Below are 8,551 nucleotides of genomic sequence, written 5' to 3' on the forward strand. Positions count from 1 at the left end.
CAGACACAGGATTTGGGAGTTCTGTGTGGCTGGGGTGGTGTCTGCAGCATCCAACACTCATCCACAGTGCTGAAGTGCCCAGCCAGCCCTGCTGCAGACACTTGGACAGCCTTCATGCACCAGGAAATTGCAATTTCTGATCTCATTGCAAAATCTCTGGGCCAAATAATGGTCAATGCATGGCCTAAGCCGGACTGACTGTTGCCATGTAGTGTAAGCAGGGCTTCAGACTGGCAGAAAGTAGGTTTAGATGGGATATCAGGAAAAAATCTTGCCTGTGAGGGTGGTGAGGCATTGGCACAGGGTGCCCAGAGAAGCTGTGGCTGCCCCTGGATCCCTGGAAGTGTTCCAAGCCAAGTTGGATGGGGCTTGGAGCAACCTGGGCTAGTGGAAGGTGTCCCTGCTCATGGCAGGGGGCTGGAACTAGATGATTTTTAAGGTCCCTTCCAACCCAGGCCATTCTGAGGTTCTCTGATCACACAGGCACAAGCAAAGCTCACTTTGTGCCATCCCTGATTTTCAGCACTTACACTGGATACCACTACCTGAAAATGTAAAAATGATGCACAGACCAAGTTGGATCCAAACCTGTATTCCCAGCTGTGATTGTAGGAGAGGTTTGAGTTCTCTGCCTCTTGAACTAGGCTGTCTTCTAACCATTTCTTCTTTTCCATGCACAATTATTGATCACTTGGGTTTTGAGGTTTGCGTGGGATCGTGGGATAGCTGGAAACCTTTTTCTTGAAGGATTTGACAAACCTGTGCCCAGCTCACACGTTGAGTGTGCCCAATATCCAGCAGCTGCTGTCCATCCAAGCATGCCCTCAGCCCCACCTCCTGCCCACTGAGCCAACAAAACACACAAAGTTCAGCTTCCCAGCTCCCCAGCTGCCCTTTGCCCTCCCCAGGCTCATGTTCTCTGATGTTTTGGGGAGAAGCATTGCACTGCCTGTGTCAGATGGTCACTCTGTGCATGCACAGAGCAGAACCAACACCCAGAGCTCATCCAGGAACCAAGGATCAACAAAACATCCTCTGTCCTGAAGCTTTGTGGTTAAACACCTACCCCCCCAGTCAGATGTCTGAAAGAAAGAACAGAGTAAAAGCATTCAGAGCAAAAAGTGTTGTTATTTTTCTTTGGCTTTGCTAAGCATTAAAACAAGTGCAAAGATGAGATTCCCAGGGAACTTTTATTCCAGCCATCCTCCTTCAACCACTCCTGATTTCCAGAGTATCAGTAGCAGGTGGTGCACAAGACACTGCCAAGGCTCACTTGGAGGATATTTTTGAAAGCATTAAAAAAATTCCCTTGAACTATTCTGAGCACTGCAGGCAGCTCTTTTCTGCCTCAGAAGGGAATGTGGAAACTTGGGTTTCCTCCCCAAAAGCAAAATCCCTCTGCCTATCCCTGGCCCTGCAGGAGCCAACTGAGCCTTGGTGTAGAATAGGCAGGATGAGTTGAATTCCTCCCCTGGGGAAACCAGAACTGAGTTATTGTTCAGTGGCATCAGGAACTGATTCAGTGTGAATGGGAGAAAAAAAAATCCAGGCAAAACAATGAGATCCCAGACAGCAATACACTTAAACCCACATCTAAGCTTAAGGTCATGAACAGTCCCATATAAAATACCAGTACTGGATGTACTGGCCTTAAGTGCATAAAAATGGGTTTATGCATGCACAGTAATAAATTTTAGCAAGGATGGTGTTTAAGTTGCCTAATTCCCTGCAGCACTTTGGAGTTTCTGTTTCTAGTTATCTCAAATATCTATGCCACGAAGAAGGGAGAGTGACAGGCCCAGCACTGCTGCAGTGTGGTGTGGAGCAAGCAGGAATTTCACTTCCCAGGCCAGCTATTTTCCCTCTCCTCCCTGAGGAAATCCTGTTGAAGGGGAAATTTGCCCCTACAGTTGTATATAAGAGAAAAAAGCAACAATTTCATACATCACTTTATACTGGAACATTGGTTAATACTCAGGTAATGTAATTTTTACTAAAATTAGATTGGCAGTCACAAAATGCTTTGCTAATTCTGTTTTCAGTGCTCTGCCAGTGACATTAATGTGAGTGACATGGCCTGAGCTTCCTGTTGGACACACGAGTTTATGGTGTCAAATCCACCTTTGACAATCAAAGATCATTATATGGCTGAAATTTTAATACAAGAAGAGTGCAAAAAGACCTCCAGAACCTATTCTGTTCCTGTGTAACAAAGAAGGATCTGCTGAGTGATTTTTGTTCTCAAGAGCTTTCCCTGATAACCCTCTCTAGGAGTTCATTACAGGACTTCACTGTCCACACAGGTTCACATTTTTCACACTTCTCCTGGTCAGCACACATCTCTTAAACCTTCCTGGTGAATCTCTGAAACACTTTGCACTCAGCCCTTTATAACTCCATGTATGCAATATTTCCTTGTCTTGCTTATGTCTTTCCCACCAAAAGTCTAACTGATGTCAAGACTCAAAACTTGAATAGTTTCTCCTTTGTCCCACAGCCTGCTACTCTGGCATGGAATGAAATGAGGTTGATTTGAGATGATTTGTTCTTGGCAAATCCATGTTGACTGTCTCTAATCTCCTTGTTTTCTCTTATATGCTGACAAATTGTTCGATTATTTGTTCCAGGATTTCTCAGGAAATTGAAGGTAAGCTGATGCATCTATAATTCCTAACTCCTACTTTCAACCCTCCCCTTTTTTACCACATTTCCATCCTCACCTTCTATATCCTTCACAGCTTTTAAAGGCACTTACTGCACCAAATCTTTCATATCTTAGAGAAGCAAATCAGCATCTAGCAGAGGATATTCTAAAAAGATTATCATATTTTAATGACCTAAAGTGTTAAATGATATTTTAAACTTTTTTTTGGCAGATTATTACTGGAGTTTTGGGTTGGGTCATATTTTAATGACCTAAAATGTTAAATGATATTTTAACATTTATTTTAACATTATATAAATTTTAACATTATATGAATAACATGTTCATTATTTTAACATTTTTGGCAGATTACTACTGGGGTTTTGGGTTTGTTTTTTCAAAACACTACAGTTTTGGCCTGTCTCTATTGTACAGCTTTCAGCAAGCTCACTTCTAAGCACCACATGATTTTTTAATGTGCTGTAACTGTTCTCCTTGACAGCCATAAACCAAACCCAGCCAAATTGGTCAAGCTGAGCCTGACACTGTTGATGGGTGTTACTGCAAGAACGAAGGCCTGAATTTCCTGCCAGTGTGCTCCTTTCACACAATGAAATGGGATGGGTCAGAGTGTGTGGGTGAGCAGTTCATGCAAGGATCTCAACATATTGGCTTGCCCAAGTGCAAATCCCTCCTTGTGCAACACTGAGGGCAGAAAATGATGGATGAGAAAGCCAGACATGCCTGATTCTCACAGCACCCTCCCTGCCTGCTCCCAGTGGAGCTGGGTCCATGATCCAGCTGAGATCAGCTCTGCAGCCATACACTGAGCTTTCCTGGATGTCACACCTTCCCCCAAACTCTTCCTTCTTTCCCTGTACTCCATAAAGGTTTAGGAGGAGAGCTGTCTCCAGCTATCCACAGTGCAGTGCATCATTTGAAGTTAATCATTCCCCATTAGCTTCACTGGCCAGATGCCAGGCACAGTGGAGTCAATCCTCTTCCATGAAATCATCTCTAAAGCAGCATCTCTGCTTTTAAGTACATTTTCGCTGGGTTTCTAAGCAAACATCCAACCCAGGCTCAACAGAAAGAGATTTTCTCTGCTCTTTGCATTGTTTTTTCCAATATTACTGAAGGGCACTGCGTTCTCAGGAGACAGGGAGAAGTAAGAGGAGTCTTGGCAGGGTGGCAAAGACAGAAGGAAACTTTTCCTGAAAAGCTTAAGAGCACCTTATTAGAAGGAGAATGAGGTTATGGACACACCTTTTCCTCCTGCTGACTCATGATTCCTTCCTGCCTCCCTACTGACAGTAGGCATTGGAAAGAGAAGTCAGCTCCCAGTCAGTGATCAAACATTCACATGATCTCACCTAGAGTACAAAAAAAGAGGTAAGACCAAGAAGTGAAATAAATATTGTCATGACTGACTCATCCTTCACACATCTCTGTTTTGTATTCCTTTTTTTTTTTTTTAACCTGTCAAACCTCTCGCTGTCATTTCACACTTGGTTTCAACACAGCTCCAGAGGTGGAGATGGCAATTCTCCTGCTTATTGATCTTGACATGACAAATCCTTGTCTCACACGGAGAAAAAAATGTTTCTGCTGTCAGAAGAGATGTAGGCAGTGACTTTTGCATCTTCCTCTGGTAAAATAAACTTGGATTATGGCACGGGGTCACTGCTGTGGGAATTGCAGACACCCGAGTGCTGTACAACACTCCCCTCTTGTGATTTCTCTCGTTACAACACTTTCCGAACCGCAGCCGTTCCCCATTAACCTCTTTTACATGGAGAATTCCCTCTCTAAGCACGAACCCTACCCTTGAACAGCTACTTCTCTCAGTGGGAACTGAACAACACTATTTGATGCATTCACATACATGTTGGTTTTACTGATTTCCTCTTCCCCTGTGCCTATAACCTTATATTATTTTTCATATGATTCTCTATTTGCCTGTTCAGGAACTTGGACAGACAGCTTTGCCAGCACATGTTGCATTTCCTCTTCAAATGCAGAGTTCAGTGCAGAAATTTCAGACCTGCAGGTACATTTTTGCTATTCTCCTGTATTTTTTGGAGCTGCAGAGGACCAAAGCCAGGCTGCTTCAGTGGGATGACAGCATCTTTGCCCACACAGTAGCTGGCTCTGAATTTTGAAAGCATCACAAAGCAGACAAGGGAATCAGTGCAGGATTCCTGCTCAGCGTGGTGAGGGGTGGGCTTGCTCTCTCACCCAGCTGCCAGGAAATGGCAGAGCTGGACTCTGGTCCAGAAGGGAAGGGAAGCTGGGACTGAGCATGGCAGCGAGGTGGGAGAGGTGGGGACACCAGGGTGGCCTGGCTGTCACCTGAGCAAAGCAAGCAGAGACACCTTGGTGACAGTGACCAGGTTCAGCTGAGAGCCCACGTGGCCCAACAAGTCCATGGGGAAGCACAGGGTGAAGCAGTGATGGTTGTTCTGGCCACCAACTCCTCTATCTCAAAGCTGACCCTGAGCCCAAATGGACAAACCCCCTAGGAAGAGGGACACCCTCAGGGCCATGACACTGACAAGGCCCATGAAAAAGTTTTAATTGCCCACATGAAAAAGCCGATTCCAAAATATATCACTTATTTTTGACTTGGACAGGTGGAAAGGAAAAAAAGAGACTTAATTACTGCTTTGCTGGTGAGCTCAGAGCTGAAGTAACACAGTCCCTGTTAGCAGTAACTTTTTTAAAGGATCATTATTAATAAGTGAAGGACAACAGAGAACTTTTCAATTTTACTTCTGTGTCACACACATGTCAAACTACTTCTCCTTCTTTGAGGAAAAAACCCAATAATTTCTTTGTTAAGCACTGAACTGCTCCTACATTTTATCGCCCAAATTAAGTACAGCTCAATATTTCATCCCCAACATCCTTATTTCTGGTGCAGTTGGGATGTCACTTTGTTACCACAGGGAACAAAGGCATACTTAGGTGCCCATTTTCTACTATAATACCGTGAGAGAAAACTGTGAAACTAAATCAAAGTGTAGGTACTTGCTTTAAATACCAAAAAGGAAGACCATCAGCAGCTCCCTTTCTTTTCCCAGATAATGGAATTAAGTTTCCAAAGTTTGTTCAGTTGCTGTTTTCTTAACAAAGAAATTAACCATGGATACCTCCAAGGTCACAGAGTTACTGAACACAGGGTGACAAACAACGAGGTCTGTGTTCGAGCTCCATCCCTGCTTCAGAACATGTGGTTTGTGATGGGCATGAGTGTGCTCAGGACTGGGGAATGTTCAAAAAGCAATGAGAGGGAAACTAAGGAATAAAATGTACCTAAAGTTAGGGGAGGGAAAAAAGAGGTGTGGCTTCTGGTTGAAACCATGCATTTAAAAAGCAGCTCTTGTCATAATAAAGACAAGGAATAAGACAGCCTTAGGCACAGCAGGAACTCTGAGTGAGAATATCTCATGAGTAGCCATAGAGCCATAGAACTGAGGAATGGTTTGGTTGGAAGGGACCTGAAAGATCTTCTCATTCCAACCCCCTGCCATGGGCAGGGACACCTTCCACTACACCAGGCTTTCATAATTTAGATCATCTTCACCCTCTCTAACAATGCTTCCCGGCCTGGATCATCCTCTTCACACAGACATCACCCTAACACGTGGCTCTGACGCTCCCAATCACTGTACTGCAACATGGCAAGTGAGAGCAGAATTTTGGCCAGCCCTGCACTGACTATTTGTTTGCTCTTTCTGTTTAAACTACCCCAGGCCAGTGAACTTGTGCCAGAGCAATTCCATCAGGCCCACAAGGGTCCTTTGGTGCCTGAGAACACACACACACACACACACACACAAATAAAAATGCAACCTTTGAACACAGTTTTGTATGTGAACACCTCTGTGGAGCAGAGAGAAGTGTTTAAAAGCAGATCTGCAGAGCAGCTGTGGGACACAAAGCCAACATGGATAGAGATCATATGCATTCAGGTTTCTGAATCATAGAAAAATCACAGAATGGTTTGGGTTGGAAAGGACCTTAAAGATCATTTTGTTCCAACCCCCTGCCATCGACAGGGACACCTTCCACCATCCCAGGTTGCTCCAAGCCCCATTCAGCCTGGCCTTGGACACTGCCAGGGATGGGGCAATGGAGACTTCGAAAAGAATAAATAAATCTGAAAGGATCAAGAGACCCATTTCTTTCTCAAAATTTAAGTATTTCCATCATTAATTGCTTTGAATAAAACCCTTATGATTCCCTCGATTTCCAACAGGTCTTTTTTCCCCACTTTACCTCAGCACTCAGCAGTTCATAAATAGAAGCCTGTAACCCCACACTATTTATTCTTCCTAATTAAAAATTCCTGTTAGGACATGTATAGCAGTTCCTGGATTTTACTTTTAAGCCCAGACCTGTATCTTCCTTGAAAAATAACTGTAGCAAACGAAAATGATCAAGTCTTACAAGGGCCTTGCAAAGCTTCATGTGAGAAAGGGAAAAAAAAAACCCACTGTTTCTTTGCATTTTGATGGGCCTTGTGTGCACATTAATATAATATTGTTGTTGCTGTGGTATCTAGCAGCATTCTTACAAGAGATTATTTGAGGCAGGAGAGCAGCAGAGATGGCTTCTTGCTGAATTCCCACTGTTATCAGTCACACAAGGCAGCCCTAGCAACTCCTGCACTCTGATCTGCAACAGTGTCACCAAAACACCTCCCGTGCCTGTCCCCAGACTAAACACAGCTGGCAAGGTCCTTGTGGGCAGTGCCTGTGCCTGGTCAGGCTCCAGCTTGGGCTGATCAAACAAAACCCAGAGCAGACAGTGACTGTCCCTTGTGCTGGGCACTGCTGAGGCCACACCGCCAGCCCTGGGTCCAGTTCTGGGTCACTTGATTCAGGAAGGACATGGAGGGACTGGAGTGTGTCCAGGGAAAGGAACAGAGCTGGGAAGGGTCTGGAGCACAGGTTTGGTGAGGAACAGCTGGGAAAGGAGCTCAGCCTGGAGAAAGGGAGGCTCAGGAGTGACCTCCTGGCTCTGCACAACTCCCTGACAGGAGGTGCAGCCAGGTGGGGATTGGGCTCTAATCCCAGGGAACAAGTGTCAGGACAAGAGGACATATTCCTGAAATGTGCCAGGGGACAATTACATTAGATGTTAGGAAGAATTTCTTTACAGAGAGGGTGATTAGACATTGGAACAGGCTGCCCAGGGGGATGGTGGAGTCACCATCCCTGGAGGTGTTGAAGGAAAAAGACACTAAACTGCTCCAGAGCATCCAGAGGAGGCCATGGGGATGGAAAAGGGTCTGGGGAGCCTCATGAGGAGCAGCTGGGGACACTTGGTCTGTTCAGCCTGGAGGAGAGGTCACACCTCAGGGCAGCCAAAGCTTTCTTTTAACAGGTAGTGCAGGGACAGGGTCTGAACTGTCCGCTCCCAGTGACAGGACCCAAAGGACAGCAGGAAGCTGAGTCACCAGAGGTTTGGGTTGGATATCAGGAAAAGGTTCTTTATCCGGAGGGTGCTGGGGCACTGAACAGCTCCCCAGGGAATGGGCACAGCCCCAGGGCTGCCAGAATTCAGAGTTTAGACAATGCTCTCAGGGATGCACAGGGTGGGATTGCCGCGGTGTGCTGTGCCGGGCGGGAGTTGGACCTCATGATCGCTGTGGGCGCTGCCAGCCCAGGATATCCTGAGCCTGGGAAACACTGCGTGTGTGCACAGGCTGCACTGGACCATCCCAGAGGTCTTTTCCAGCGCAACTGGTTCTGTGACCCCGTGACTCTGTGACTGTGTGAGCCTGTCTCTCTCCTGTGTCCCTGTTCTATCCCATCCCGTCCCTGTCCCTGTCCCTGTCCCTGTCTGCCCAGGGCTGCTCTCCGCCCCGAGACCCGTCTGAGGGCGCTCGCCCCGCCCCGC

At 46.0% G+C, this 8,551-nt stretch overlaps 1 long non-coding RNA gene across 1 annotated transcript; it reads right to left on the reverse strand.

Moving 5' to 3' along the window:
• Positions 1-479: 479 nt before the first annotated feature.
• Positions 480-6,776, reverse strand: LOC146435806 (uncharacterized). Its single transcript, XR_014852852.1, has 3 exons — positions 5,797-6,776; positions 3,907-4,017; positions 480-837 (listed from the first exon to the last, which is right to left on the reverse strand). It is a non-coding gene; the product is annotated as an uncharacterized LOC146435806 (long non-coding RNA).
• Positions 6,777-8,551: the final 1,775 nt, after the last annotated feature.

This window comes from Lichenostomus cassidix, chromosome 5 (genome assembly GCF_008360975.1).
Source record: "Lichenostomus cassidix isolate B80296 chromosome 5, HeHo_3.0, whole genome shotgun sequence".
In the NCBI taxonomy this organism is placed as follows: Eukaryota; Metazoa; Chordata; class Aves; order Passeriformes; family Meliphagidae; genus Lichenostomus; species Lichenostomus cassidix.